Source organism: Canis lupus, chromosome 11 (assembly GCF_003254725.2).
Source record: "Canis lupus dingo isolate Sandy chromosome 11, ASM325472v2, whole genome shotgun sequence".
In the NCBI taxonomy this organism is placed as follows: domain Eukaryota; kingdom Metazoa; phylum Chordata; class Mammalia; order Carnivora; family Canidae; genus Canis; species Canis lupus.
Window position 1 is genome coordinate 24,192,684 of NC_064253.1, and position 22,012 is coordinate 24,214,695.

General features: G+C 45.4%; 1 protein-coding gene and 1 pseudogene across 2 annotated transcripts in view; one reads left to right on the forward strand and one right to left on the reverse strand.

Moving 5' to 3' along the window:
- Positions 1 to 22,012, reverse strand: part of SPOCK1 (SPARC (osteonectin), cwcv and kazal like domains proteoglycan 1) — a 499,775-nt gene that overhangs the window by 105,869 nt on the left and 371,894 nt on the right. The window lies entirely within an intron of this gene.
- LOC112650313 (40S ribosomal protein S24-like) lies at positions 20,779 to 21,324 on the forward strand (annotated as a pseudogene).

The following is a 22,012-nucleotide window of genomic DNA, read 5'->3' on the forward strand; positions in this document are numbered from 1 at the left end:
CCCAAATGAAGTCAGTCATCTCTCACCAAGAACTCAAGGCTTTGACCCTGCTCGGCCTTGTAGACAGCACTCGGGCTCTCACAGTTCATTGGACACAAAATCTGCATGGTCCCTCCTACCAGTTGGATTCTCCCTACTTACTGGGAAGTCAGGCCAAAGATCCCCATGTGCTGACATTTTCCTCACCTGGATTAAATTCTAGTTCTTGTTTCTGAGGTATGTCCCCTCCGGTCCTGATCTTGCCTCACCAATAACTGTGCTCTAGTTCTTTCACAGTGGCTCCCAGGTTCCCTCCACTCTCATATTCCTGTCACATGGGAGCCTCTCTCTCCTCCTATGTGAAGCTTCCCCACTTGGGCCACATTCCCCCTGGGACATCCCTGACCCCAAGCACATTTCCAATCTGTGCCCCTGCCCTCCACAAGCCCACGCCTGCTTCTTATGGCTCCCAGTGTTTCCTTCCCATTTGTGACTGAGCTGCTGGACTGCCTGGCTTCTGTGTAGTATATGTGTGTATCCCTCAGAGTCAAGCTATAAACCCAAGGTTTATCTACAGCCTCCATAGTGCCAATAGAAATGGCTTCAAAGTCTTCATAATATACATAAGGGTCACTACAATTAGTCATGTAAAAGGTGTGGTGCTAAAAGCTTTTCCTATACTCACTCCCTTAATTTCCACCCCAGCTGCTATACAACAAGAACTCTGCTAGCAACAAACTTGCCTACAAAGAAACTGGGGCTCAGAAATCTTTGCTCAGTGAAAGCCAATTCTACACTGCAGAGATCAAATTCAAACCCAGGCTGTCTGACCCTAAGGCTTGTGCTCTTAAGGGGTTAATTATACGGTCCCTTGTCAAGATATTTAGCAAGCTCAGAGCTGTACTGACAGTGGTCCTCCCAGTCAGCCCAGGGTGCCTATAGGAACTCCTCTCCTACAAAGAAAGCCCAGTCTTTCATGCCATGCAGAATTCTCCCTGGACTACGCCGAGGTAGCGTGTGCTGACTTACATCATTCTGCATGTGGAAAGGCAGAGAGGAGGTCTCTCTCCCAAGTGTCTCTGTAGGGGTCTTGTCACGGTTCCCCTGGAACGTGGACCTTAAAAGAACAGGGATCCTGGTCTTGACATTCACTGCTACATCTCACGTACCTCAAACAGTGCCCAGAACACCATAAGTGCTCATATGTGTTCAAGGAAAGAATAAAGGAATGAAACAGGAAATAAGCACCTGAAGCCTTACCAGAACTACAGCCAAATTAAAAATCAGTTTCTTGGAAAACTCAAAGAAGACAATCACAGTTGTTGTTATTGTTGTTTTAAGGAGGCTCCACACTCACTGTGGAGCCCAATGAGGGCTTGAGCTCACAACACTGAGATCAAAACCTGAGCTGAGATCAAGAGTTGGATGCTTAACTGACTGAGCCACCCAGGTGCCCCAATCATACACATTCTAAATGCTATGTGGGACAGCACCTCACAGCCATCCACAGGTATGGGCAGGATGACTGTGTCACTAATGAAAAATTCAGAGCAAACAGAAGTCTGTATCAGATCCATAACCTCCATAGAGCAACCCAACCAAGGCCTCTTTCATGGCTTCAAACATACTTTCTCCTGGTTGTGAACTTCTTAGGATGCAGGCTCATAAGTATTTAATCTTTGGAACTTAGACAATGGTGAAGCACCTCTCCATTCTGATCCTCCTTTGGAGGCTTTGCCTCCTTCTGTCCCAAAGCGCCCTTGTGGATCTGCTTTCTGAGGAGCAGTCCTGAGCCACCTTCCTCAGGTTGTCTGCTGTCTCTGTCATCACTATCAAAGAGTAGAGACAGACTCTCATGACTCCTGGTTTCTCAACTGATGACCTCTCCTAGAGCCTCTGCATAAAAAGCCTCTTTCCTCACTGATAAGGAAGAAGAAATGCAGACAGAGAAAGAGTAGCAGATTTCTAGAGTGATAGAGTATGTGTCGCATCCCTAGCAACCCCTATCATTCTGCAGAATGAGAAAACAGATGCCAACTAAGCATATCCACCAATTCTTTCCAAAGCTAACACTCCCCAAGGTCAGAAAAAGCCATTAACATCTCACCGTGGCCTGACATGAGATAAACATCACCAGCCAGGCAACCTTACTTTCTGTCTGCTTTAGACAATTTCTTCCTCTCTCTGCCTCCACTTGCTCTAGAAGAATAAACCCCAGATGCCTTTCTGAATAAAGCCTGCATACACTCCCAAGAGCCAACAAAAATGAAGCTGTAGGTAAAGGTGACCAAAAATGCCAAAGCAGACTTTTGACCAAATGCAACAAGATGAAGGTGATACTTTTTCAATGAAACAGTAACTTAAACTTTGAATTACTGCCTGATTTTACTGCTTAGAGATGAAAGACCCTGTAGTGCTGAACAAAAAAGTCATATAACTCAAAGAGGATTTTCTTTGCTTGGCATCACCTGTGTGAAAAATACATTTAAGTAATAAAATGTCCTTGCAAGAGTTCATTCTCTGATAAAGAAGCTGAGCTGTGGAACTGGTGAGGGGCAGACAGTCTGTCATTTTTCCTCTTCTGATTATGTAGTTTTCCCCCCAAATAGATCTCATCTCATCTAATTTCTCCCAGAGCATGACAAAAGGTGAGCCAAGTAGACCAGCTGTCCCATGAGGCTGACCCTGGTTGCCATTCTGCTCCATGAGGTGAGTGTGAGCTGATGATTCCTACTGTTCATCCCAGGACCACAAATGTCTAAGTCCCACCATTCACAGGGGATCTCTTCTCCTTTTGTACTTTCTAGTGAGGCTAAAACTGTAGCCCCAGTGACCCTGAGATTGCCATAGCTTGATACTGAGATCACAAAGCTGGATGACGTAAAGACATCTGAGGCTGGAATGTAGGTATCTGACTCACTTCTGATGATGTCTAAGAAGATCCAGGTCTGAGTCCAGAAGGTCAGTCATGAGGACAAAGGGGGGCAGAGACATGCCCAGCACTTTCAAAAAGCTGAGTCTTGTGAGGAGATGCCAAGATCTCAGTCTGGTGGGAGGGGGTGGTTAGGTAAGCAACTGGCAAGAGTCCATACAGAAGGGACAGGAATAGAGACCCAGCTATGAAGAAGCAGGCATTCAGGGACAAGATGTCACTGGAAGTCTCCATGAAGATGGCAAGGATGGATTTAGATGATGGTGCATGACCAGTCATCCAGGTACCGAGGAAATGAGACACAAGAAGAGGTTGGTACACATCCTCAGGGTCAGTTAGCCTTAGGTTTCCACCCTGACCTCCTGCCCTTGGACAGGGAATGGGGGCCAGGAAGGCTGCAGAGACTGGGCTGGGCCTCAGTCTACAGAGGTCTGAGCAAAGCAACATTGCTTCAAAGATCTAGGAGCTCACTACACATGCAGTCCTCAGCTCCAATCTTCACACAAACCTCTCCTTCCTGTGATTTCAAAATCAGCAAGCTCAAACTAGTTTCCTCCCACCCCTACCAAGTTTCTACTTGCATATTTTGATGTCAATCCAGAACTTGTGTTAATCAGGCCAAAATTCATTAAGGAAGGCCAACTGTGATCTCTAGGAAGCTAGCTGCTCTCCATCTAATATAATTTGTGTTTCATACAGCCGAGTGATTTTTCAAACACTCTAACACCAAGCTCTGGGGGGGGGACCCCCATGAATGAAATAGAACAGCTCCTGTCTCACAGTGCCTATTGCAATGTGTGTGCTCCCTCCTGTTTGGGGGAATCCTGCGCTGCAAAGTAATAATGACTACTCATGTTGTGGTACTCGCATCATGTTACTGCCACAGATAATTAAGCTCATCAATTATCTCCTTCCCTTTGCTACTTGGGGAGGATGCCACTTGCGAAGTTCACAGGAAAGCCAGTATATCAGCCACTTAAGCCCACCACAAGCATACTGGTGACCTCCCAGAAAGCACAGTGGTTAGAACACAGGCTCTGGAATGTGTTACCCTGAATTCAAATCCACCCTGGCTCTTGACTTCCTAGCTATGGGAAAGTGAGTTAACCTTCCTGTTCCTGACTTTCCTAATTGCTAAAATGGAGGAAATAATTCTACCAGTCTCAGTGGCCTTCTATAATCCATTTATTCAACTGACATTTTTTTTGTTAGGCACCTATTATGTGCCTGGCAATGTTCCAATTGCTAGACATATAGCAGTGAATAAAACAGGAAGGTTTGCTGTCCTCAAGGGGGTTTACATTCTAGAAAAGGAAGCCAGATACTAGGAAAGAATCAACATGAAATGAAATGATACATATCTAGTGGTCAGCACAAGGCCAGACACAGAATATGGCCTCTGTGACAGATGGAAAGCACCAGATACATTCAGGATACCCGTCACCCCCACCACGCCCACCCATGGAAGGAATGGACTTTCTTTCAGCCTACATCTTGGGAAATCCCGGCGGGCTTCTTTCCCTCCAGTGTCACAGAAGTAAACAATGACATAGTAAGAATCCTACAGGAGTCATGAGTGGGGAATTTGGAGACAGACAAACCCAGACTCAAATATCAACTCTTGTTTACTCACTCATTGACCTAGAGCAAGTCACTTAACTCTGTGATGTTCTGTTTCTGCATATGTAAAATAGAAATGACAATGGCACCTGACTCTGAATTGTGAGGATGAGCCAGGATTGTGATTGAGGCTCAGCCGGGTGCCTGACACAGGGTAGTGCTCATTCTCCTCTGCCAAACCTACTCTCACCACCCCCCAACCCCGACTCAGCTGTAGCTGCTATGGTGCCTCCATTCTACTTCAGAGACTGTGCCCAGAGTGCCTGAGTCATTTCACTTGCCATCCATGAAGATGTCATAAATTCTATCCCCACAAAGTGGCTTTGCCCCTTCTGCTTCATAATGGTAGTGCTGAGCAGTGGGATGTGCTCCAAGCTGCACAGTTGTCCAGGGATTGCCCACAACTCTCTGTCAACCTTGGAGCCATGGTGGGGTGATGGAACGAATGTCTCCTCCCTTCCCGTCTATAAGGTCCTGGCAGGCAGAGGCTGCCCATCCCACTCTCAGCATTTGAGATGTTGCTGGGACATGGAAAACACTTGAGGGCTTAAAATGAGTTGAAACAGAACCAGTCTGGGGGGATAGGGAGAAGCCACTATCAGAGAGGAAGTGGTCATTTGAATTCCCCCAACAAAAAGGCCCCTGTAAGAAGTATTAGTGAAAAAATGAATGCTCTGCTAAAGACATTGTGGGACCACAGGGGAGGTTATATCAAAAAGAAAACCTCAGTTAGGGTTTTCCATCTCCTCCAAAATTTCTCTTGAGCTGCCCACTGACTGGGTCCCTTCCTCAGAGACAGCCCTCACTTCCTTGGCTCTGGAAGTTTTTCCTTTGGATCCACAAACCCATCATTACAGTGAAGTAAAGGCCCTTTTCAGGAATCCACCACCTGCAGAAGCAAAAGGATTATACATAGCACATGATTTTCCACAGTCACACAAATATTCTGCATTTATTGCAGTTTTAATGAGAACAAAGCAATATAACATTTTTAAAAACTCTAAAATCTCTATGTTTCTAGAAGACAACCAAATATGCAATTCTAACAGAGGGGAATATCAGTATCCAGCGTGACAAACCATAAAAGGAGGACACAGATTGAGGGTTCCCTAAGCAGCACCAGTGAGATCAACCAGAACAGCCCCCGCCTGACCCCACCACCCCACACCCATACACAACAGGTGATGAAAGATGGCAACCTGATGGGAGCTGTCAGAAAGGACCCATAAGTTACTAGAAAGGAAAAACCAAGGTTTAAATTTAAGGCCATGACAAACCACAGCTCAGAAGCATTTGAGAGGCAAGAGCAGGAAAGTGACATTTCCCCAAACAGAAGCTCAGCTCCAGGGAAATGATCCCACTCGCCATCTGTACTGGTGGAGAGCTGCTGGCCAGCCTCCCCTCCTGGCTTTCTGACACCAGAAGGAGTGAGGAGGTTACTAATAGAGAGGGCTGGGAGGACATGGTTTATAGAAAGAGATCTGTGCCCTGGCCAGCACTGTGAACACTTTCACCCTGTGGTGTGGGGAGGAACCTTGCCTTTCCTAAAGGGATGCTGAAATGGACACCCAGGTGCACGCCCATGTGAAAGAGGATGGCCAAGTCCAGTCCTGGTTCCATCATTACTGATGCAGATGACCATGACAGAAACTACGGGGCCGATGTCTCCTTAAAGTAGGGCATTGCACTGATGAGCTGTGATCCTCACTTGCCAAGCCTGCTTGGTTCTTCAGGTATTGGCCAATAGGATGGTTGGAAATGGCATCACACCACTGTTTCACCAGCACAACACCCGTCCCCCATCCTGCTGCCACAAGGCGGCGCTGTTCAGGGCTGGGGGCCATGGGCTTCACGATGTGAGGGACCTTGGCTTGATCCCAGTGCCACCACATACTAATTGGAGTCTGGTTCACCCATCTGTAGACTGAAAATAACAACACTCCCTTCGGGTGCTGTTATATTTAAGGCAAGTGAAATGAAAAATGCTCTTGGAGTGTTGAGCACCGGGACTCCCCATCTGGTCCTCCTTCCTTTTCCTACAAAGGGCCCCACATCTTCCTGTCCCACTCCCTAGGTGAACCTACTGCTTGACAGCTGAGGACACCTGAGCTCCACAAAGGACACAAAGAACTATTTCCTGAACTCTGGCTCTTTCCTCTGCTCCTCTCTGACACCTCTCCCTACAACTCACACTCAGCCCCAACCAGAAGCTTTCTTGGTTAGAGGCAACATGAGCCACCCCAAAGGTGACAAGACGTCAAGGCTCCCCAACCAGCCGCCACCTCAGTGCAGAAACCGAGCAAGGACAGCCGTGCTGCTTCTGTCATCATTAGCTCTGTGTGATGGATGAAGAAATGGAGACTCAGAGAAATCACATGATTTGTCCAAGGTTACCAGGATAATACCGAGGAAAGCTGAAACTTGACTAATGTCTTCTGAGTCCTGATCAAATGCTCCTGTTATGTAACAAGCTGTCATTCCCCCCGCGGCCAGGGAAGTCCTCATAGGTGTTTGTGGAAATGAATTAGATCCATACAATAGGGACACATCAGGCAATGCTTCCTGAAGAGAAGGATGATGGGAAGAGTGTGAAGCCTGGTTTTCTTTCCCTTCCAACAGAGTAAGTGCATCAGGACCAGAGAAGCAAAGAGTCACTGGGTGATCTCCTTTCTTCCCTAGCGGTGACGGCCATAACCATAGGCTGTATCCGAAGGGGCTGCAGGCTAGAGGTCTCCACCCCTCAGACCTCTGCTCTTCCCGAGAGACCCTGATTAGGTCTGGGTCCTGAGGCATGAACTCAGAGAAGTTACCTCACCTCTCTGAGCTTCCATGTCTTCCTCTGGAAAACTGCCACTGACATTTTGGAGCTATGTACTAAGTGGGAGAACAGAGCTAAAGCTTGTAGCATGGTGCAACATGGATAAATAGTAGCTATTTTATCTTTATTGTTCCATTATCATTACCATTATCAATATTGTTCCTATCTTCAGGTTCACCTAAAAGAGTTACCTACTCAAGATCGCTCACCCTCAGAACTCCTATACCCCTGGGCCTCTGCACAGCAGGGAGGGCTCACAGTGGTTGGCAGCATCTTTCCCAGTGAAGGCACAGCATGGCTGCTGGGGCAAGGGACCCAGGGAGCACTGTTTTGTGACATGCAGGCAAGGCTGGAGTCAGAAGTACAGCATCAGCTGGATCTTTCAGAGGCCCAGAGATGGCTCCCTAGCCTCATGGGAGAGAGACCGAGAAAGACCGCAGAAAGAGGTCAGGAAGCAGGCAGAAAAAAAGAAGGGAAAGTGAACCAAAAAAAGCATGTAAACCAGGGAAAACACACGGTAGCTCCCTAACTGCAACTTTCCACCCGGATTTCTGGGTGCTGCTGACACTATATGTTTTCTCTCAGCTTCCTGGTACCCACAAACATCTGTCACCCTTTGATGAAAAGCTCTTGTGTGGAAATCAGGAGGCTCAGGTCTAGTCTCTGCTCAGACAATAACCTGACTTCTCCTGGGCTCAGTCCTCACATCTATAAACCTCAGGGAAGTCATGGAGTGGGCACCAGGAGGCTGGACCAGTTAGGTTCTAAGCTTCTCTCCAAATCAAATACACTGTGCCTTCATTAGCCAAAAGAAAATCCTACCTCGAACGGATGTGGTCTCCTGTCCAGGGAGAGCCTACATCTTTTCTTCCCACAGAGCCACCCACAAATGTGACTGCAGTCTGAGTGGCGTCATGAATGGGAAGTCACATGACCACCTCCTGCATATTCATTAGGTAAATTTAACTTCCTACCACCACCGGGTTTAATCTATGGGAATTTAATCCTGTACATTTCTCCTTTGCTCAGCAGTATCTTACAGAGTTGAAAGATGAGCAGTCTCTGTCTCCCAAATGGGCTTGTTTCTACTTTGGGATACAAATCACCTGATTGGCTTGCTCCAAGGCATTTATAAAGAAAGATAAAAAGAGTGATATCAGGATGTCAAATCTATCAACCTTGTAGAGCAAGTTTGCTAATCCTCCTGCTGCTCATCTTACCCACCATCACCCCACCCCTCGGCTGTCCTAAGCTTTTCATGCCAATCACCTCTGTTCTGGCAGAAACTGTATGTTGAGAGATTCACAATGTAGTAGCAAGGTCATAGTTCTTGACCTCAAAGAGTTTTCAAGTAGATTAACAAATGGATCAACTAGCATATTATACTAGATTGGCCACAATGACATTGTGGACCATGGCAGGTGACTCTCAGTACCATGGGAGCTGAAAGATGGCAAACTCACGTGAGGACAACTCTTCCTGGTGGCTGTGCAACTTTGTGCAAGATTCTGAAGATTTGGACACAACATGGCATGGAGGAGACCAGGAGCACAGAGATTAGGAAAGAGGCTTAGAATCCAAACTAGAGCTCATTTTTGTCATGAGGCACAACAAGAAACTACTGCATTTGCTCAAGCAGAGGAGAAGCACAGCCTATGTACCTGGAAAAGAGGCCAGGAAAACCACTGTGACCTTGGCCGATAGGAGGTACTGAAGAACTACACAGGACAGAAATGAGGAGCTAGAACAAAAATGCAAGAAGAGAGAGAGGATGAGAGGGTCGGCTCCTGACAGAGCCAGCTTATCACCACCCCTCCAGGCTTCCCATCTCCCTTCTTGTCCCTGCTCATAAGCATCAAAGTCTTTGACACTCCCTCTGAATCAAACTGGAAGAACACAAAACCAAAAATCTTCAAAGCCACTCTACCTCAACAGCTTCTTCTAATTTTCTGTTAGCTCTGCTGGGGAAAGCAAGTAGAAATGCCTACAGGCTTGCAGAGTCAAAACTATAGGGACAGCCCATACCTCAGATCGAATACACTAACCCTAGTGGTCAACCTATTAATTCCCTGGATATGGCCACCCTCCTCCTTCTCCCATACCTGCCACAAAGTGACGGCAGAAGGCCTTGGTGTCCATGTTCTGAGAGCAACGGGACACCAACAAGGTCATCTTCATATTCAAGACCTGGAGAGCTATGCTGCTTCCTACCAGTGCCTCCTGAATGATCTCGTTAGCACAACTGCTTGTGATTTCAGTCAACAGGAAACCCAGGGGCTGACTTCTAGAAACCATGCAAAACAGACAAGGCTTTCATTAAGTGACATTCTCCACTGAACTTGGAGGTCCATGCAACTCCAAAGTCCTCTCAGATGCATCACCTCATAGTGAGACAAAAATATCCACACTTACACTAATTTTTAGGGGAAAAATAGGTACACAAATTGAGAATAAGCTTTTAAAAACTTGTTTTTGAATACCCCTTGGCAAGTCCTGGGCTAGAAAGCTTTTTAACTGTAAAAATTCTATGGTTTGAGCTAGAATATGGAAAAAATGACACCTTCTAAAATATACCCAGAAGGTGACTGAGGAATGTGATAGAGGCCACCAGCAGGCTGGCTCATTCTACTCCCCAAATAATTGCCTGGGATATAAGCACTGGATCTAACACTTGGGTGCTAGATATTTTTTGTTCACTGACTTGATTGGGAATCCATGGAGAAATGGAATCAACTTGGAAATGGTCCATCATTTAAAACAACAGAAAGGGAAGCAATACTTTCTCTAACAAAATGTGCAGATCCCACATGAGACAAGCTGCTAGTATTAAGATTTTATTTCAATGAAAAAGGGTTGAGATTGCCTCAAGAACAAGACAATTTTTTGCAAAACAGCAATTTGAAGTTCATCCTTTTGTCAATAAAATTGCTGTGTAATTTCCAAACTTCTCAAAGAGAAGCAATTAGTCAACAAACATATTCGTGAGTCATGGCACAATGGGAGAAGGAGAAGAATCCCAGCTCTGTTCTCCACCTCAGAACATCTCTGTTGTCCTAGTCTGAAAGAACTAGGACTTAACCCCTGGTCTCTGTCTCTGGCTGTATCCAGGCCTTTCTCCATGTGTGGATGTCAGGCTTCTGACACACAGATATAGACTGCCTGAGGACATCTGAACTTCCATTTCAGTGCTGCTCACTGTGCAGCCAGCCTAAGTAAGCGGCAGCTATAAGTGCCAACTCCTAGAGGGCAGGCACCATGTCCATCCTGTCTCCACACTCCCCAAGGCCCAGCCAAGTACAGGGATCAGAACACAGCCAGCATTTTTGCTGCCTAAAGTTAATGAAAGAGTAGAATTAGTCAAGTTCAGATGCTTTGGAGAGCTTCATCTTGAAAGCTTGAAATGCCTCTCAAATGCTCCATAGTCCCCGAGTTGGAAAAGGAAAAGGGTCATGGCACAAATAGAATAGGCAGATTTTATAAAAGGAAAATTCCTTTGTTCCCTTGGGCTTTTAAACAAGGGGCTTTGACAAGAAGAAACTTGATTCTCCTGAGACTCTAAAGCACCTGTCATCATGAAGCTCTTTTCTACAGTTCTCTCTGGCTTGGTTTCAGATTCCAGTCTACCTCCTCCCTCATATTCTCACATGTTTATGCAGCCATGGAACTGAGCCAAGTCATGGGGAAAAGGCAACACAAAACAATAAAAACTAGGCCACAGGTTCTCTTCCCACCCTTCCATCTTCAGTGACCAAGAGGCAAAATGTAGCAGAGACACAAATGGACAGGGTTGGTGGAGTGGGCCAGACAGGGTGCACAGATGTATCTAACAAACTTGACAGTTTCTTTAGGAGTTTGAGGACTATATCCTTCACACTTGGTAACCTATAAGTCATTTGCTCTGTCTTTTCAAGGACTGTCTCTTCTTTACTCCACCCCTTCCTTCCACCAGCATTTATTGAGCGCCTACTAGCTACAGGCACTGTAGAAGCTGTTAGGAATATGAAGTAACAGGTCTAGCAAAACAGCACCAAGCCACTACAGGATGACACTTGCAAGGGTTATCCTAAACTGAAATAACAAAATGCTTGCTGTAGGTGAGGATAAGAAACAATTTCTTCATAAAAAGCATCAATACCAGGCTGCTACATGCCCTGGACTGTCCTTGGAAAGGGCCTGTGCACATCTCCACTGGGACATGTGCCCACTGGCAGCATCTAAATTTAATCTCGGTTTACAGGTAAGGACAAATAAAAATATCAGTTCTTTGGACAGACACAGTTACGCTAACTTCTGGGTCCCGCTGGCTCCCTGAACCTTCCTCTGTATCTGCACTCCAAGTTTGCTCATTGTTGGAGGATCACAGACCATCCCTCCCCTCCAAATGTACATTACTGCCAGGGAGGAGCCCTGAATTGTTCGTTCTGTCATTTCCAGGGCCAGACACAAAGGGTGGCATAAAGGTACAGGTACAGTAAATGGTGAATTGAAGTCTTTTCTCCAGGACTGAGAGTCCCAGAAATGGGAGTTCATTTGTCCTTAGAGATTTTTACATTAGGTTACATTTGCTCACAAAGCTATTCTATCTAGTATGACAAAAAAAGAGTCCCCAAAGTACTCATTCGTGTCAGTCCTTACAGAACAATAAACTTACATTTCCATCATTTTCCTGTCAATTCCACTAGGAAGCTACATAGTCCTTCCTTTGAAGCTACAAATCCTTCACGGTTTGCCCCTGCTCACCTCTTAGGCCTTATCTTTCCCACTTCCCAACCCACCTGTGTTCAGTACGCAAGTGTCTACTGAGTCACTTCTCTGCGCGAGGCATTGTGTAAGCTGCTGGGAATGAAGCAGTGAGCCAAATATAAATGCAGTTCCTATTCTTAGTTACTCATAGTTTATTGGGGGAGAGAGTTATTAATGAAATAACCTTACAAATACAAAAGTAAACCTTATCTCTGGTGAATGCCAAGAATAAAAGGTATCTGGTACTGTTGACATGTTTAACAAAGGGCCTAACATCCCGAGGACATTGGAGAAGGCATTCACAAGGGACTTACCTAGAGCTAGGATCTGGAGGATGAGCAGGAGTTTGCTATAGTGGTGTGAAGGGAGAGAGAGCCCCTGATGGGCTCACTTCCATGTCTGCCAGCATCCTTCACACTTCTCCCACATAGCTCAGCTATCATCTCCTCAGAAGACCCTCCCTAACTTCCCAGGTGAGATATGACACCCTTCTGTGTGCCCTTGTGTACTCTGCACATGCCCATCTTTTTTTTTTAATTTATTCATGAGAGAGAGAGAGAGAGAGAGAGAGAGAGAGAGAGATTGACAGAGACACAGGCAGAGGGAGAAGCAGGCTACCCACAAGGAGCCTGATGTGGGACTCAATCCCATATCCCGGGATCATGCCCTGAGCCAAAGGCAGATGCTCAACCACTGCACTACCCAGGCATCCCCACATGCTCATCTTTATGAAACCACTTAACACCACAGGGCTTTCCATTTCCCCTTCTGAAATGAGAAGTCTATGAGGGCAGGGACTTTACCTAATACATTTTTAAATCTGCAGCCCAGAGAGAAGCAAGTAACCAGTATATTCTTGATGAATGGAAGGAGAGACAAGTGAACAGATGGATGGATGCAGTGTTGGTCATTCTCATCCAGCTCTTCCATCTCTCTCAAGCATATGTATCTGTACATGTCAACAGCAGTCAACGCACCTTTGTCTTTAGCATCATGATTTTATGCTCTCCCTATCTCCCCAGACTCCTAGAGGGCAATCAGGAGAAGCTGTCATTCTCATCAGTGGGCAGGAGGGTATAATCATCCCCGAGCCCCAAGAGATTCTAGACTGGAAGAAGCCCAGAGCTATACTCCAAAGCTACTCCAGCCCATTTTGAGGACTCTATACTTTATTTGTTCATCAAATCTTTCATTCACAAATATTTACTGAGTCCCTCCTATATGTTACACACCATTCTAGAAACGAAGCAGGAAACAAGACAGACATGATCCCTGCCTACATGGAGCATATAGTGTAGAGAAATAAGTAAAATAAGATGATGGGAGACACAGGGAATTGGCTGGAAGAAAGCAGAGCAATGCATTAGAAAATAAGTGATAGTGAAGCTGACTCCGTTGTGTCATGGTGGTCAGGGAGGGCTTCTCAGAGGAGAGGACCTGCTAGCTAAGACCTGAATGATAAGAAGGTAGCATCCATGTGAAGTTTTGGGGCAAGAGGATTCAGGCAGAGGGAATGGCATGCACAAAAACTCTGATGTGGGACACGTTTGACACACCAGGGGGAGATATGCACATCAAGGTGGCCACAAAGAGAGATGGACAGAGAGACATGGCAAAATATGGTTCGACAGAGGTCAGATCATGGCATATGTGTGAAGCAGGCTAAGGATTTTAGACATCATTCTGCAGGTGATGGCAAGTGCACAGGTGTTTTAATTGCTTGCTCAGCTGCTCTATAAGGAACCAACCAATGGCAGCAAACACAGATGGAAAGAGGCCAGTGAGGAGGACAGCAGGGGCCCAAGTGCAAAATAATGGTGGCACTGGTATCATGGGAGTACCAGCAATGAGCTGTAGTCAATCACACACAGTTTGGAGTTTAAGAGGACAAGGCTTGAGAATGGACTGGCTGAAGAGGATGAGAGAAAATGAAGAGTTCAAGAGGGAGAATCACCTGTTTGGGCCACAGTGAATAGGCGATACCAATTCCACGTCTGAGTGAATAGTTCTAGCAGGCCATTCAAACGACATTGAGTAAACACACTGCACTATGAACTTTCACTGCCATTAAACCAGCAAAGTTGAAGCGTTCCCATACTTTAATGACTGAAAGAGACTGGAACTGTTTAGGTTCTGCTCCACTGAGGTTCAGATCCAACTCTGTCACTTACGGCTGTAGGATCAGGCAAGGAACAACCTGTTTGTGATGCTTGGTTCTTCTGTGAAAATGAGACCAAAACCAATCTACCCCAGGGTTGAGAGGACCTGACTGGTTGGGGAAAGGCAAGCACCCAGGGTGGCAGCAGGTGTAGGCATGGCACCGGGCACCAGCTGATTGGCCTTGTTCCTGACAGCTGGGCCTGCCCACCAGCAAGGAACTGTGGTTCACCATTCTTATCGTTAGCTATTATTCTCCCTAGGTTGATGAAAACTTCATGGGGGAAAAGAGCCCAAGAAATTCCAATGCAATACAGTAATACTGTTTTGAGTGACTGAAATAGCAGGTCAAGAAAAATGATAGCGACAGGGATAAAAATGTGGATCTACAAAACATGCAATCAAGAAAACCTGTGAGCTGTGAAAACCAAGTAACCTCAGGACCCCTCACTCCCTACCCACAGCACCAGCTCCCAGTGCTACCCAAGAACCTGGCAGGGTGAGGGAGAGGTGGATGGGAGGGAGAGGGTGCACTCTCACTGAGAAGGTAGGGTCCCTTAGGAGACTAGACCGGGGAGGCTATTAGCACCAAAGTATGTGGCAAGAAGCACTGTGTTTACGTGATACAATAATGGAGTGATGAGAACAAGCCCGACTCATCCTCGGCCCCTGACTCTTTGTAGTGGCCCTGAAATTGCTCAATGATGTGCTGAGCTCATTTTCTGCTAGTGGGCACATCGCTCTTTCCACGTGTCTGGAATAAAACAACAGCTTGCTGCCCAAGACAAAACAAAAACATGTTTCCATGAGGACAGCTTCAGAGCAGGATACTTGGGAGAGGGCACCACACGGAGGCAGTGCCAGTGGGGTCGGCTGCCATCTACAGAGACCAAGCTCTCCCCTGCATGCCACCAATACCCAGATGTCCTGATCAGGTCTCTGAGCAGGCCTGGGTCATCTGATCACAGTTTGGGAAAGAAGAGTGCTGAAAGGGAGGAGTTCATGTTCCCTGCGGGGAACATTTCAACTATTCAGGAAAAGGGGCCACTCGGTGTCACTTTAAAAACCAGTAATCCGGACACCTGGGTGGCTCAGCGTGTAATTCCAGGTCTGGGGATCTAGTCCCATACCAGGTTCCCTGCAGGGAGCCTGCACCTCCCTCTGCCTGTGTCTCTGCCTCTCTCTGTGTCTCCCATGAAAAAATAAATCTATAAAAAATAAAAAATAAAAAAATAAAAGCCAGTAATCAATAAAAGCACAGTTGTGTTCAAGAAATCCATAAACTGGCCCAGGCCATTATCTATATTCAATTGTCACCATAGGATTAGCAGATCCTCAGCCTAGAGCCATAGTATTTCTTTGAACTTAGGAACAAGAAACTTCTTTCATTAGGAACTGATTTTCTTGTCACTAATTGACTTCCACCCGTCCCAGGTTACTCTGAATGAGTCACTTCTATTCACGCTGTTGGGACTTCAGTGGTGTTGGGATGAAGACCATCTGGATTTCACGAGTGATCACAATAACTTTATGGTGAAGCCTGGCTTCTCCACTTAGAGCTGAGAGACCAAGGCAGTGTTAATGGTTAAGACTCTCTCTCTCTTCATTATCTCAAGAAGGGGTTTGATACTACTGTGTAGCTGAGAGAACCAGTGTAAGAATTAAATATGATCTTGTCATGTCATGTGTGTAGCATGGTGAGCGGCACATGGTTGACACTGGGTGTGGTGTGAGCACTGCTACTGGTGTGGATCACTGTAGGTGGTCAGCAGTGCAAACATGGGCCTGGAGTACAGTGCCCAGACCAGGGGACATGAAGGTGGCCCCTGGAGAGGGATTCTGGAGTGGCCCACATGCCCCTGGCCATGTGACTGGAGGGCCTGCTTTTGCTTAGTTACTTAGAATGGGTGGGGGGGTGGGAAGCTTTCCAGGAAGGAGCAGATCTAGGCCAAGTTTGCTGCTCCACTTGCACATCTGACAAACTCGGCTAGGACCACATTTCTGTCTCCTTCCAGTCCAGAAATGGTCAGGATATGGCCAAAGTCACTGCCACTCTGTCCTACAACAGGACACGGTCCCAGAGATACATAAACCTTGGCTTACCAATCCCAACAAAGCTACTCCCAAATCCTAGAAAGGGCAGCTGGCTCAGTCTGCCTGCATTGGCAACCTGTACATGTACTGAGGACATGACAGGGGCTCAGCAAGCCTTTGATGAATGAACCAGCAGCAGAGAAAAGGGTGAGATGACAGCAGGGTGAGTGGAGCAGAACAGTGGGTGTGCAGAGACCATTCCCACTTGCAACCACTTCCTCACCATCCTGCCACTCGATAATAAGTTCTCAACTTAGGCCCACTCTCATCACCAATAGGATATTAGCCATGTCCAACCCTGCTGTGGCCTGGTGCTCACTATACATCCATGGAATGAGTTACGATGCACCTGAGTGCCATTTAACACCAACGGGCCAAGCATCTACCTGCTGGGCATTGCCAGGAGACCATGCTTCCATCGTTCAGAATGTGGAGCAACCCTACCTGCTCAAGACCTCAGGAAGACAATGTCAAGTATGATGTAAAATGTGGGCTACTGGGGACAGATGGGGACAAGTTTTCTGGAACAGGTCCTCAGATCTCCTTTGGGAGAGGACAGATCATATTTATAGATGGCTTTTCTATATGCCAGATACCATTCATAGGACTATGTAATCACTAATTTGACCTTTGCAAAAAGTCTGTGAGGTAGGTATAATTATTTCCATTTTGTACACAGGGAAACTGGAGCAGCAAGAGGCTTCAGAAGTTGTTCAAGGTCATGGCTAACAAGCTAACCTGAGATCTGAGCAGACACTGTCCAGCCCCATCAGACAAGCTCTTAACCAGGACACTGATGTGTGAATCCTCCATCCATGCTCCGACACACGCCTCACCTGCCCACACCTCCACCATACCCCTCACCTGGCTGACCTACGACACTCTCACTGTCTATAGTCTATCTTCCCGAATCAGGAAACAACCTGGGGACAGGACCAGTATCTGCCGTGGTGTTGGTACATAGCACTGATGCCTGGAGAAGTCACCCTGGAGAAGGGTCTCAAGGCTGGCCCCAAAAAACTTGGTGTCCTCTCCAACTCTGCACACATGGAGGTGTGAGACAGGAATCAGCAAACGGAGATGAACACTTGCAGAAGCAGAAGATTGAGGCAGCCCATCCTAAGCGTGCAGCCCTCGAAGGCACTGTCTCCCTTGTTCCCGTCATCTAGGACTGATGGCTTTGTCGTGGCTGTCACAGGGTCCATGTCAAACATGTCATCTTTCCCCTCACCTGCACTGACCATGAGTTCTTGCTCTTGGGCATTTATATACTTGGTGTAGTTTCTTCTTGCCGCACAGTGAACCCTAACCATCCCTCTGGCCCAAGCACTTTCTCTGAGAGGCCATGAGGTCTGCAGGTGTCACCAGCCACCCTGGGAGACCTGCCTTGGGCCAGCCGCTCCCAGAGTCGTTTTTCTGGCTACTGCTCAGTGTCCTGAGATCTTTGCTCCTCAAAGAGGGACAGAAGGGAGATGCCACAAACGAACACCTGAAACCCGGGCTCTGTGTCTCAGGGAGTGCTACAGGCCAGGACACGCCTCAAGTACAAGAGGACTCTCCAGGAAAGAAGAGCCCAAAGTGACTGAGTGTTCACAGTAACGTACGTCTTTTTCTCTTTATGTGTTAAACCAGGAAAATCTGTGGATGGTGTTGACTCTGTTTTCCGACATTATTGTCCAGCCCAGATGAGGCCACAAAGCAGGAGAAGGTACCAGCACCACTCAAGAGAGACCTGCAAGCTCACCGTGGGCAAGTGGACCACTGTGCTATGCTCAGGACACCCTCTGCCGCTCTGGCCATCTGTTTACAAACTTTCTAAACAGTGCTACTCAGGTACAGTTGGCATACCATAAACCACACATATTTGAGGCATCCCGTTTGAAGAGCTTTGCTAAACATAAATACACATGAGACTTCTGCTGGAATCAGGGTGATGAACATACCCATCACCCCCAAAAGGTCCTTCCTGCCCCTCTGTAATCCTGCCTTCCCAACCCCTCAACACCAAACCACGGGTTAGCTTGCATTTTCTGAAGTTTTATATTAATGCCAACAAATAATAGATACTATTTTTGCCTGGCTTCCACCCAGCATAATTATTTTAAGATGTATTCGTGTTGTTATGTGTATCAGGAGTTTATTCCTTTTTATTTCTGCACAGTATTCAATTGTGTAGATGCATCACATTTGTTCATCTAGTCACTTGATGAATATTTGGGTTACTTGCAGTTTTTGGACGTTACAAATAAAGGTGTTATGAGCATGTGTGAACAACTATTCTGTGTGCATGTACGTCCACTCTCTTGGGTGGAGATCTACAATTAGAACAGCTAGATCATACACATGGCACTTTAAGAAACTTCCCAAATGTTTTTCACAGTGGCTACACTATTTTACATTCCCTCTAGCAATATAGGAGGGTACTGTTTCCTCCATATCTTTGTCAGCACTTGAAATGACTGGTTTTTTTTAAATTTTAGACATTCTAGATATTGTGGAATCTCACTGTGGTTGTAAATTTGCATTTCCTCAGTGATAATAACATCGAGCATATTTCATGTGCTTATTTGCATTATCCTCTCTGATGAAATGCCTGCTCAAATCTGTCCCCTGTTTTTATTACGTTGCCTGTTTACTTATTATTGAAATTAAAGAGTTCTTTATATGTGTTGGACCCAAGTCCTATACCAGATACACAATCTTCAAGTGTTTTGTACTAGGCTGTGGTTGCACTTTTCACTCTCTTAATGGTGTCTTCTGAAGGCAGAGATGAAAAATGTTTATCCAATTTATATTTTATACAACACTGTTCCAGTGTTGTATGTAACAAATACTTGCCTAATCCAAGGCCACAGAAATTCTTCTGTTTTTTTCCTTAGAAAAAAAACACAAGTTGTATAATTTTAACTTTTATTTTTAAGCCTATGAGGTATATATTTTTATGGTTTTACAAATTTATCACTTTGGTTTTTCCTAAAACTGTCTTACATACACAGCTTCCTTCCTTTTGCTAATATTCACTTTATTTATTCAACACTGGAGGTAAGATTAACAGGAGATAGTTTCTCCCCTCAAAGAGTGCTTTTTTCTTTTTTTTCTTTTCTTTTCTTTTTTTTTTTTTTACTTAGGAAAAATTTTTGATATATGCCAAAGTAGAGGAATTAATATAGTGGATCTCCACAACCTCAGTTTAACAATTTTCACGATTTTGTCACACTGGCTTGTCCATCCCTCCATCCTTCCATCCTCCCTTCCTTCCTTCTTTCCTCATAAATTGCCATATGGCAAATGCTCTATGTTCCTCACAGTGTATCTCTTGTACAACTATGGGTTTTTCTTATTCAACTACAATGCTACCACCGTATCTCATTCCCACTTCCCAATCAATTTTCCTAAGAGTCCGCCAAACATCCTTCCCTTTTACAATTTTGCTGGTTTGTTTCTCTTTGGGTTCAACCAGTGTTGACAAAACATTTGGCAGCTATGTGTCCCACTCCTCCTTTTTTCATGCACTAACTGGATCCATTTTCTGGCTCCCTGAACACTCCATGTTCTGAATTTGTCTATCTGCCTCTGTGAGGCCTCCCTGAACACACTCCTTCACCTAGCACATCCTGTCAACAGAAGGTAGCACTGTAGGCTTGACTAGATTTAAGCTCAACTTCTTTTGCCAAGATACTTCACATCCAGCTGTGTGCTCCCTACCACAGGACACCTGAAGACAAACAATGCCACTTGTCCATTTCAGTGATTCTGTGATTTATCTGAAGGTTCAGGAGTTAATAGCCTCAAGTTCATTATCAATCTGTTGTTTAATGGTTTCATCCAGGTTTGACTATTGCCCATATCAGCTGTACCATTAAAGGCTGAAAAATGGTGATTTCCCAGTTACTACTTCTGCATTTATTCACTATACTTCTTCTGTAAAGAATTTTCCCCTATTGAATAGAGCTTTATGGTTACCCTGAAATATGATTTGTACAGAAATAGTATCTGTTTAACTGCTTGTTTTTAATTGCAAAATTTAGAATAAGGAGCTAAAGCCTTGGTTTCTTTTCCATGGTAAAGAAATTTTCATGTGTTTCCTTCATTAAAATGTACTTTTAATGATTCTATTTCTCCCTTTCAGAGTTGGCACTTTCTGATAGCATCTAACTCATTGCTTGGGTTTTACAGTCATATTTTTATTTAAACCCTTCAAACATTTGTACTGATTTTACATGAAAATCTACCTTTCAATTTCTACTGTTGATTGTCTGTGCTGCCTCTTGTTCATGGTGGCTTACTTCACTCTATGTTTTAAAGAATTATGAGACATGTTTGACAGGGTTTTGAGGGAATCCCGCGAAGCTTGAGCTGATGGCTTAGTCCTCCAGAGACCATTTACATCTGCAGGAACCTCAGTGCATTCTCACACAAAACTACTTTAAGTCAAATGACCAGATTCAGTCTTTTCTTCCCCGGCTACTTGAAGCTCAGCCGCCATCAGAACGACACAGTAACTATCGGGACCAGGAAGTTCATGACCAACCAACTGCTTCAGTGGAAACAGATGGTCATTGATGTTCTTCACCCCGGGAAGACAACAGTGCCTAAGACAGAAATTCGGGAAAAACTAGCCAAAATGTACAAGACCACAGCAGATGTCATATTTGTATTTGAATTCAGAATCCATTTTGGTGGTGGCAAGGCTTTGGCATGATTTATGATTCCTTGGATTATGCAAAGAAAAATGAACCCAAACATAGACTTGCAAGACATGGCCTGTATGAGAAGAAAAAGACTTCAAGAAAACAGCGCAAAGAATGCAAAAACAGAATGAAGAAAGTCAGGGGGACTGCAAAAGCCAACGTTGATGCTGGCAAAAAGTGAGCTGGAGATTGGACAACAGAAGGAGTAAAGATTCTGCAGTGGATTTATCTGTGGTGATTGTGCAGATTTTTCATGAGAGGATTAATAAACTAAGAATGTTAAAAAAAACAAAAAACAAATAACCAGATTCAGGTTTTCGATACCATGCCAAGAATATAAATTGCAACCACAGGGCAACCCGGGTGGCTCAGCGGTTTAGCGCCGCCTTCAGCCCAGGGCCTGATCCTGGAGACCTGGGATAGAGTCCCACGTCAGGCTCCCTGCATGGAGCCTGCTTCTCCCTCTGCCTGTGTCTCTCTGCCTCTCCTTCTCTCTGTGTCCCTCATGAATAAATAAATAAAATCTTTAAAAAAAATAAATAAATTGCAACCACATACTCAGGTCACCATTCACACGGTACACCACAGGACAGCTCAACAGTTGCTCACTGACTGATACATGTTTGTGTCTCATACCAGGCATTAAATGTCTGGTGTACCACCCTTGCCCTATAGGAATGAATGCAGGTTCTTTCTTAAAGAGTTTTTTTGTGGGTTTTTTTGTTTTGTTTTGTTTTGTTTTTACAGGTGATCTTTTTCCAAGCCAGAATCCAGGCTGAAATTTTCACATGTTCTTGCTATCTGGCTTTACCAATGGGTAGATTTTTTTTTTCCTTTTTAAATCAAGCCCATTCTTTAATTCAGGGTAAAACAATTGAAGCTTTGGGATATATGTGTGAAGTTTCACCTCCAATTTCTCACCTTGTAAGAACTGACAGCCTTGTCTCCAGTCTGCAGGTAAGCTGTTGCCCTCTAAAT